The sequence below is a fragment of the Amblyomma maculatum genome, unplaced genomic scaffold, assembly GCF_055883805.1.
Source record: "Amblyomma maculatum isolate TAMU_Amacu unplaced genomic scaffold, ASM5588380v1 scaffold_142, whole genome shotgun sequence".
Taxonomy (NCBI): Eukaryota; Metazoa; Arthropoda; class Arachnida; order Ixodida; family Ixodidae; genus Amblyomma; species Amblyomma maculatum.
In genome coordinates this window covers 9544-20303 of record NW_028146866.1, presented here as the reverse complement: position 1 = coordinate 20303, position 10760 = coordinate 9544, and the positions used below count along the sequence as shown (strand labels likewise).

At 42.7% G+C, this 10760-nt stretch overlaps 1 long non-coding RNA gene across 1 annotated transcript; it reads right to left on the bottom strand.

Moving 5' to 3' along the window:
* Positions 1-6304: 6304 nt before the first annotated feature.
* On the bottom strand, positions 6305-10299 carry LOC146170606 (uncharacterized). Its single transcript, XR_014703167.1, has 3 exons — positions 10194-10299; positions 7775-7903; positions 6305-6511 (listed from the first exon to the last, which is right to left on the bottom strand). It is a non-coding gene; the product is annotated as an uncharacterized LOC146170606 (long non-coding RNA).
* Positions 10300-10760: the final 461 nt, after the last annotated feature.

Genomic DNA, 10760 nt, shown 5'->3' with positions numbered 1-10760 from the left:
GGGGTGAAATCAGATAAGCGATTGTCTGCGCGTACAGAGTCCCATGATGTTATTTTTACGGTACGGCGTATTTTACGTATGCGCGAAGGAGTGAGAGAGATAAAGATAAGACTGTGATCACTACCCCAGGTATCGGGTTCAACAGCCCAACGAGGGTTACCAGGGCCTAGCTACCAAGTCAAATCAGGTGAATAAGGCCCACCTCGCGGCCAGGTAGATGTATGCGGGTGGTTTAAAAGATGAAAAGAATTATTTGAAAAGTTGCCCTGAATGTGTGCAACCCTGGGAGAATCCGATGGGTAACCCCACGAGGTGTGTGCGCCGTTGAAGTCTCCACCTACTAGAATAGGGATACCCGAGTAGGTAGAACGCAGTAAACGAACCCATCCAAGGTTAGGAGATGCGGAACCAGAACGGCCATAAAAGGAGAGTAGAATGGAAGGTGAATGGTAAGCGCAGAATCCTGAAAGGAGAGGAAGTGAGTTATGCTCTTGAAGTAGGAAGGCCCACTCAACAATTCCACTGCACCACCAGTGTTAGTGCATTATCCATTGCGAGGCCGAAGAGCTTCTACGATGATGGAGGTCACCTGCTCCATAAGGGCTAATATTTTATCCACTGTCAGGGTGGTCACGGTTAACGGGTTGTCTGCACGTGATAGGGGTTTGATGCGTTTGGTGAATGTGTTCCGTGCACATACGCCGGCAGTGGGATATATATGTACTTTATTCTGCATAATAAATTAGTTGTGGATGGCGCTCTGTCCCGTTCTTCTTTTCTTGTGTGTGTGCATGCTGTTTGGTGCCCTTAAATTATTATGAGCACTGTATGAAAACTATTCCTTTGTACAATACAAGTAAGGCAATTGTTTATAGTAAAATGCAGCAAGCAATAAAAGCTGTGAAAAATGAAAAGCTGGAACTTGAAATGGTACGGTTATTGTAGACCACACAGGTGGGTCTCATTCTTCACTGATCTTGAGAATATTCTATACGTACAAAGCCTTGAGAATATCTGCGATGTACACATCTCCCTCAGTTAGCTGATCGAAGATAGCTTGATTGATTTTGTCAGGGCAATGATTTCTTTATTCTGGCCGCAGTAATGTATGTGCGCCTGTAGCTGGTGTACTGCAGAAATATATTCTTTAATGTGTTCTTTATTATCATCCAGTTTTGCATGCTTAGTAATCGATATTGTCTATTGCAGAAATTTTTAGGGATTTTTTAAAAACTGAAAAGTTCTGGAGCCTGAACCGTAATATTTTCAGAAACTGTAATTCTATATGAACACTAAGCATCCACCTGAAGTTATCGGTTGGCCGGAAGCATGTTTTTCATTCCAAATATCTTTCTTTTGTATCTTGAATGGTATTATTTTGCATGTATGTTTATCATCCCTACGTCATAAGATGCTGCATGTCTTTGCAGGCCGAGAAACCTGTCGCAAAATACCCTAAAAGAAGAATGTGTGGCAATAGGCCTTCAATATATACAGTAGAAACCCTTTATAGTAAAGCCACTTCGGCCAGCGAAAATATTTACTATATCATGGTCTTTACTGTATCAGTGGTCTGTGATGACATGGTCCTGAAAGTGCTGTCTAGTAGTTAAATAGGTGCTTACTGAACACGTTTTCTTGCTTCATAAAAAAACTGAAATACCTTCCATCTCGCTTTTATCATCTCTTTGTGTGATTTTTTCATTATAAAATTTCTCTATATCTAGTGGAAGTACCTCTGAAGCATAATGACGTGGTTACGAATGCAACCAAGTTCAATTTCATGTAAAAACTAAAGCCTTGCATGAACATGGTGTCCCTTTTTGCTTTTTCTGTCTTTTAAAAGGCAATAAATGATAAATTCGCAGGACACTCAAATGCTGCGAGAACGTACTTACTGCACCTCCATTTTCTGCCTCCACAGCCTCATGATTTGTGCTGCACATTGCCGTGAATGTTGATCCATTTCTTTCCCTTCCCTATTTCTTGCTGCACTTTTACTCCTTTACTTTCTTAATGGAACACACCCCCTCCTTGCTATGTTTGTAGACAGCTTTACTTTTTCTTCTTCTTCGCGCTGCGCGCTTTCTCTCACGGCTCCAAGCCTTCTGTAAAGTAGGCTTCTCCTGACTTCTGCTAAGCCCAGTAGTAAGGCCACCTAAACGAGCACTCGGGGTTATTGTTCTGTTTTGAAATACAAAGCATCTTGGCCTCGCGATTCTAGGTAGAGCGCGGGAGTCGTCGTCATGGCCAGAGGCACTTTAAGCGATTTTTGCCAAAAAATCTTTACTATAAAGCGGAAAAATGTACAGTTGCCTATGAAAGATGAACAAGGACTTCAGTTTGACTTTACTATATCAGAGTTTTTACTATATCCGAGATTACTATAGCGGCGTTCTGTTTTTTGTACTCAATTGTATAGAGCACCCAGACTTCAAATATGTGTTTGGATAAGTGGTGAGAAGGTGAGTTTGGATCTTATGGTGATATATGCTTGTTTTATGTGCAGATGTCATTTGTGAGACCCACGGGCCAATCTCCTCAACAAACTGTTCCTGAATGGTTGTTTCCTGTGGGGTGTCGAGCTTATTACCTGGGCTATGCGCTTCCCTCGCCCCCCTCAACTTCATCACTTGATCCATTGACCCTTCACTGTCAACTACCATGCTCAACACAGTCCACTGCCATTTTCCATCCATGATGAACACTGCCCTGGAATGCACCCATGCTCATCCTCCTCTTCCTGGAACACCTCTCGCACTACAATGCTATAGTGCATCAATGCTGCTCCCCATGTCCATCCCCTTCTATCATGACCAATGCACACTGCACCACATCACCTCTCCCTGCACTACCTGGTCATGTGCTGCTTAGTGCCCTGTTTAATTACACCTACTAGCCCCTCCCATATTAACCCTGTACCCAATGCCTCTTGCACTGCATTTTGGCCCTCTGATGTCCTTGTGGCATGTACATGTATATGAGCTCTCGATAAAATGTTTTCGGAAAATATTTTGCTTGCCCTATTTAATTTCATGGTTTTATGGCTCCTTAGGGAGATGACATGCGAGGTGGTATTAGGAAATGACTGCATAAGAAAACCACAATTGTCAAACTGACAGATAAGCAAATAGCAGCAGTAGGGGAAAGGGTGAAATAGCTGCATGGCTAAAGGTGGCTTAACAGTGGCAGTGCCAGTGCCACGTGTGCCGATAAATACTTGTTGCATGCCAATAAATACCAATATGTGATACTAGTGGCACGGCCGGTTTATTACCAATGTCACATGTGCCTATGAATACTAGTGGCATGCCTATAAGTGACAGAAGGGGCACGGCCAGCTGATAGCCTATGTTGGCAGTGCCAGGAAACGTGCAATGTTGGCATATAAATCGGACCGTTATATAAAAATGTAGTAATTTCTCAACAATCCAGTGCTACGCCAACGTTGTTACCAATTATCGTCGATGTGGGGCCGGGGTTGGTGCGATGTTGGTGTGCTTCCTGGACACGTACAGGCTGTGCTACAAAATGTGTAATCTTGGCATCATCAATGGTACATGAATGAAGTAGCCGGTGTACCCATGAACCATGAGATAAATATTGGTATTGACAATATGCGGCGTGAATGGAGTAGCAAGTGCACCTGCAATGGCTAACCATTGGTATGATATTGGCATTGACAATGGGTCATCAATGAAATAGCTGGTAATAAACAAATATTGGTAATACCATGATGGTATAATCCTGGACAGTATTGCCAAGAATCAGGTGCATGAATGGAAAGTCTAATATTATTCCTACATTGGTGGCTCCAGCTTGGTTGAACACTGGACCAGTCTTAGAACGAAAGATGGCCCAAGAATGGAGAATGTAGTAAACTGCCCAAATGCCAATATCAATCCAATATTGATGCCATTCTTTTCCAGTGATGAGCCATTGTGGGACCAATGCTGGTGTGCTGCTTGGGCCCTTCATCGACATGTCACACACCATTCTGGAGAGAAAGTTTGGGTGTGGACCCCGGTGCGTCGGCCCGGCTTGTGTGACAAACTGATTTCTCGTTACTTCGGACATTACGACGTTCGGCGCCGTGTCACGGAAGTGACATACGAAATTCTTCCAGCGGGTGCTGCGCAGCGCTCGCGTCGGCAACCGCGCTCCGAGGTCGTGCACGTTGTCCGCATGAAGCCCTATTTTACGCGCTAGTGTTCTATGCTCTTGTTTCGCTGTCGCTATTCTATCCATGTGCTGATCTTTGTTTTCGCTTGCATTGCCCATCGCTCGCTCTCCGTCTCTGATTTCTTTTTTTAAGAGGGGGAGTAATTCCACCTGGTGTTCCTATGTTCGAATTGAGCCTGAACGAAGAGGACCCTGAAGTCAGCTTGCGCGCTGTGTTCGGAACTTTGCCTGCTCCTACAGCATAGCCCTGTTGTTCACGTATTGCCCTGTTGTCCACTACAATATGTTTTTAGGCACCAATTTGTCATTCATATAACATTTTAGGATCTGACTTCGATATCTTCAATGAACTCACCGCGGACACGGTGACAGCTTCTCCAATAAGTCCATACTCATGAAGACTTTAAAACGACAGCTGAACTGTCTTTTCAAAGGCGCCCGCTAAACCCGTCTTCTCTACCATGCTCGGGCATCAACGACTGGACAGTGCCTTCATGCTGTGAAATTCAAATCAAGCCTGCGCTCATCCAATATATGGCTTAAGAATTAAGTTTAAATGGACCAGAAATGCAAACAACTCTAGTGCATCACACCTTTGGCATCCATATTAAAAGGAGCGAACGTCAACGAAGAACTCGCGTCCGCTAAGTGAAAATAATGTCACTGCAGCCCGAAGCACCTACTAGTTAGCGCAGTGCGCCGTTTGCGTCAGCTGAGCAGCCCGCTGAAGGATGCGCAAAAAAGTTTGGCCGGAGGTTTTTTTTGATGCTCATGGTAACGCGTCGCGAGCAGCAAGTCTCCTGCCACTCCCAGTTCAAGCCTACGTCTTAAGCCGTTAATCTTTGAATAGAATCTCGAGAAGTTGGTGCCGGCTCTACATATCGCTAGCAATAAGTGTTTTTCTCGTGAAACTGTTTTCTTGTCCTTGAATGAATTATCAGAAAAGCGATAAATTAAAATGTGACAATTTACTTCCTTGAGATGGTTCAGAACCAGGGGAGCACGAAGGGATAAGCCCGCTGGCATCAGAACACTGTTCTATTTTGGCAGCTCGTGACTTCCCTGCCATCACCTTCACCACCTTTCATCTGCGTGCTGCAATATAGGAAACCAAAACCTTGTTAAAGCGCAATACTTGATCGCTGAATTAGCATTTAAACTGGTGCTCGCATGAGAAGTAGCTGCCTTTCTGTTGAGGCAGATCGCAAAAAGAGTGAGAAGAGATATTCGCTTCCGTTTTGTAGGGAAGAGAAGGAAGAGGCATTAGTTGAAAGTAGTGACAATTAATAAATAAAATAGGAGGGTGAAATTAAATAATGACTGTGCTTCTCATGCGACTCAAGCTCAGTCAAAGCGCGAGTGCTTTTGCATTTCTGCCCATGACTAAAAAGTGATCACTCTAAATGTAGCCTCCGTTTTTCGTAGGCAATAACTAGCTAACATTATCGAAGATCCAGAACGCTTGTGAACTGAGTGCTTAAGCATCTGGGATGCATTTCAATTACTGTGCTACTGATTTCACATATGTCCCTTGCCTTAAGGCCTAGAAAGATGAAGTTTGTCACAAACTATTTGCTTTAATAAATATAACGTAAAATTTTCCGTACATAGTATTTCAGTTATTGTTAGTATTACACTTGTTGCTTAGAATCGTAGTGTATATAAATGTCAAGAATGTCGTTTTTTTGACCGCCTGTCGCGAATTTATTCGGTCACCAGCGGCATACTCAAAGTCGGGTAGCTCTGTGAGGTTTTTAAACAGTTTCAGAAAATACTATTCACAGCAAATGTACGTCTGTTCCGTCAAAGGCAGACAATCATCCTCCATGCTTTCGCTTTGTGAATTTAGCCTAATAATTTGGAACAGGATTGCCAATAGTGTTGCTATTCTCCCCGAAAATATTTTTATGGTGTAAGTTATAACCATGTTTTTTCACCACGATTGCGATAATGCTATTTGAGCTGCTGCACCCGGATGACGTTTTATGCGTAATTTGTGATGCTTCGCGGTTTCGTGATATTTCCCAAACTGTCAGATGTGAAAACAAGTGCGATGTAACCGTTTTTCAATTAACTCCAAAGAATAAGAATGCTTCAAACTATACGCAGCCAAACGTGCGGGAAAAAGAAATTTTATTTCATTAACACGTTGGGAGCACTTCGGTTTGAGGCTTTGGGCAAGTGCCATCGAAGAGTTCTTTATAGGCATCATTTGTGTACCTGAGGCATGCATTGTAAAATACGCTTTGACAAGAATATGAACGGCTTATGGTATTATTCATGCCCTTGCGGGCTGCAGTGTCGGTAAGAAGAATGATGCATTTATTTTCTGAAATATAAAATATTGGTAAAGCAATAATTAACTCAAAGTTACACAGCTCCTTTCGAAGCCTGTTCCGCATATTCCAATTACCGTCTGTTAGACTTTCTGCAGTTTCCTTATGTTTGGATTAACTGCTGAATTACAGGATACATTGTAATGTCCTTCCAGGCCTCTTTAGAAAACTTAGGCGCAAAGCTGCACCACAGCTCACCACTACCTTTCTATTGAATATTGGAAATGACGAAGCTCAATAAAAAAAAGTTTCTGGTGAGCATATTTTGTACTAGCACGCGTTGAGAGTTTGTTGGGATAAAAATTGCGCTTAGAGAATATCAATGTATTAAAAATTTTAGACAGTTTTCAGTAAGCAAGGCTTTTCTAAACAAGCCTAACAACATCTAGGAATTAAATTTAAACTAGAACACAATACGCATTCCTTATTTTTCTGTGATTACAAAACCATTACAAAAGGCCCAATGCTCGATGACGGCAGCAAGGTCAACGTAATGTTTACCTACACTATCCTTTCACCCTAATGATGTCGATTACTTAAAAACTGTGCTTCGCGAATATTGCAATCTTCGGCGTTTTTAAACAAGTCAAATATTTATGAATCTCTAATTTGTACGAGTGATTCACTTTATGAAATTACATATGTGGTAGTACCAGTGCAAAAATCTTTAAACATATTACAGAGTCGAGCCGCGTGTCTTGCTTATTCCAAGGTGTTTAAATAGCGCTAACATTATTTAAGTGCTAAATAATGCAAGGCCTAAAAACCAACTTTAGTGGAAAGTGCTACCCTACACTAATTCGTTTTCTAATCCTAATTTTATTTTGATTTCAGCAGTGCAAGAGCTGCTATTGCTGAACGTCTTAACAGACGGATGATAGGTCGTTGAACACTCACTACGAACGCCCTCCAAGTAGATTTTGGGCATTTTACTTCGATTTATTCGTTGCTCACACACAAACCGTATTGCTTAGTGGTCGGCTATTGCAGCGCATTATAAGCTGTCTCAATAAAAGGCATTTTAATCATACAAAACCAAGTCATAAAGAAGCCGTCAATCGTTTTAGGTAATTAAAACAAATCCAAAGAGGTGCAAAGACTCAAGACTCCTGGTTATACTCGTGATTGGTGCTAGACCTTCCCAATTATTGTTCTGACCCGCCGGAAAGAGGTGACATATGGTACTGTTTGGGTGAACAATCAAAGGCTGCTTTTGCTTTTGTACAATGAAGAGATGTTAGAAGACCAGTTCTTACAATACTCATCCAAGTTCGAAGGGTAATCATTGTCCTAGGCAAACGGGTTTTCCAGCAGAAGAAGTATTATACAGTTCTGATAGTCGGAAAACACTAGCGAGAAATTTTTCGCCAGTAGTTTGACTTTTTCTGGAGAAAAAAAACGGACGTCAGCATAAGCTAGCATTCACCATGTATTTCAACGAAAGCGCGACCATAACGAGTGTAGGATCATCGCATCCCTGATATTTTGTTAGGGAGAGCTCTAAAGGACAGAAAGTGCTCAAGTCATTTAACCGTTTCTTATCATGTAGAAAGTTTCCATTTATTTACGTTTATGTGAAGCAGCTAGTTCAAAACGGAATGCAGGATGGAAAGAAAAAATAGGGTTTTCCGCCAAAATATACTAATGCAAAAACATGTACGATGATAGTTTACGCCCAGAACAATACGACACTGGGTTTCAAGCATATCCTTGAAGGCTTCCATATCAGGGCAGAAATATTGCGCAAGTCATGAGCGTGACAATGCACGCACAAAAGCTTGCACCGTTGCTTACACAACGACGTCTAATTAGAGCGAAGCAGAAGCCGACACACCGTTCACGACGTCCACTATAGTGAACAACTCTCTCAGGCGTCTTGCATTCATTCTCAGCCGTACTTGTAACCTATAGGAGGCTGACGCGAGGGTGTCGCCACGCACATATCCATTTCAACAGTGGCCGCAGAAAATTCGAACATTTAGCCGAGCTCGTCATGGAGGACGAATTCAAAAACGTTAGGCCCACCCATACGCAGTATCTGCTTTACTCGATGTAACACGATCCTTATCGTCACTCGCGCAGGTATCTTCGCACTATCAGTCTCACGTCAAACTCGTTGGATGAAAACACGAATGCGCCGCTCACGATACATGGTTGCAACACAGGCCGCGGTCGACCGTGCAGCTAGCCGGGCTCTATTCAGCGGCGCAATCCGAGATGTTAGGCCTACCTCTATGGAGGTTGTTTCTTGCAGCGTTGGCCTCCATCTCTCGCCGAAAATAAAACTTTCCGTTTTAAAAATACAACTGTTAAAACTAATAATCAAGGAAGCGTACTTTCAACCTGCGTATGCTTACGGAACAAAGCGTCACTTCGGCCTTTTTCGACCTGCTTGCCATACGCTCTTTCCTTTTACTCGTAAGAATTGCGGATTCAGAGCTCCGTCAAACCTCCGTCAGAGCACTGTAGAAGACCAGACGGTACATGTCAATTCGGGATTCTGAAGGTTCTGTTCTCCATTTTAGCCGGCGTTCGTTCCCCTGGCATGGGCTTAAAAAGCGGATGGCTGCCGTTAGTGCTCCCCTTTCGTGTATTTCGTGTATGGTGTGAAACATAGGCGATATTTTCTATCCTTGTTATCGATGATGAAGTATTGCATTAACTGGCTTCACAGAAGTCATATTATGCTTACCTATGAAAGATACTTCTGTAATTTACGTGAGGTAGTTCTCTCTCCTCATAGAGAACAACACGATTTAAAACTCAGCTGTCCACTCACTATGGATCACGGATATGCGTAATCTGCATTAAAGTGTCAATACCAATGGCAGTTGTAGAGTGGCGACGAATCCAGTTTTTTTTTTTTTTGCTATATGCATATCCGCTATGGAAAAGTCTTTTTGTCCGTATTGAGTAGGACAAGGTTTGTTAAGGACCTATATATAAAGGATTTTGCCGCCTCAACAGCAGCGTAGAAAAAGAGCTGTGGTTTATCTTCTAATGATCGTAATGTGAAGCTGTAGCTCAATTCGATCAATACTGTGTCTGTCGGTGTTGACGCAAAAGTGGCGACAGCGGCGCAGCGGCACTCTGTGCTGCTTGACACTCACACTTTGCATCACCATTGCGGCGGCCCTTCGTAACTCGTTCCTAATGTTGTTCCAGAGTTGCCGCCTCACCTTTTGTTTTAGCTCCTTCTCTCCTCCGCAAACTTTCAGCTCGCAACGCAATGTCCTCCGGACAGTGAGATGCAGCCAGCGGATGATCGTAGAGAGCACGGCGGCTCATTTGCTGTTCCCCCGAATCTGTGGCGCGGCTACAGCAGAGGCGCGCGGCTCGCCTGTCTATATACTCGATATTGACATCAGCGATCATGTGTCTAGTCACGCGTTAATCGATTCCCACATCAGCTAGCATTTGACGTTTACTTTGACCTTTCGTTGGAACATAGCTACCCAAAGGTTTTTCCGATGTTGTGCTTATTGTCCGTCCTGAAGTTATATTAACTTACAATACTTAAAATGCTTGCTCAGCATTGGAAAATACGCCCAGCCTTTTACCATAGCTTATGCTATAGCTTTTACCCCCTGGATGGCCTGTAGAAGCATATAAGCACTTCACGGATCCAATTGTAAATAGCAACAATCAAGCTGATAATAAAAACAAATTACGTACCTAGTCCCTCGTTTACGTATATCGCATTAGTCTTATTTCTTTTTGCCACTTTTTCCTCTTTTGAAATCATTGATCATGAATAAAAGAATCCAGAATCCCTGTCCGTGTGACTGCAAAGTATTGCAAAATGTATGAAAGGTATGCATCTTCACATGTCCACAAAAAGCAAAAACGCCTGTCAATAGGTTGAAAAGTGTCATGTATCGAGAGCATATGAAATCTCCCATATTTCCAGTTGTACTGATATAATACATTGAATGTACATCACAAACCTTTCAATCATATATTACAAAAAGATTATTCTAAAACGATCCCTATTGATAGGCAAGTATAGTGCATTAAATGAAATCGTTTTAGTGTTTTTTTACCTCTGTGCAAAAGTTTATTCCTTGGCCCCTATTGTGTTATGCTACTGCGCTTGGGTGCCTTCAGCGCAGGATCTCCGTGTTAAAGACAGATTGGCCACACACTTCCAAATAGAATTTCTTTAATTATATTTGGTCCGCGAATGCTTTCAGGAAATCATGGCATACAGCCGCAGAGCTTTGTTCTGGCTGCGCGGCGGTA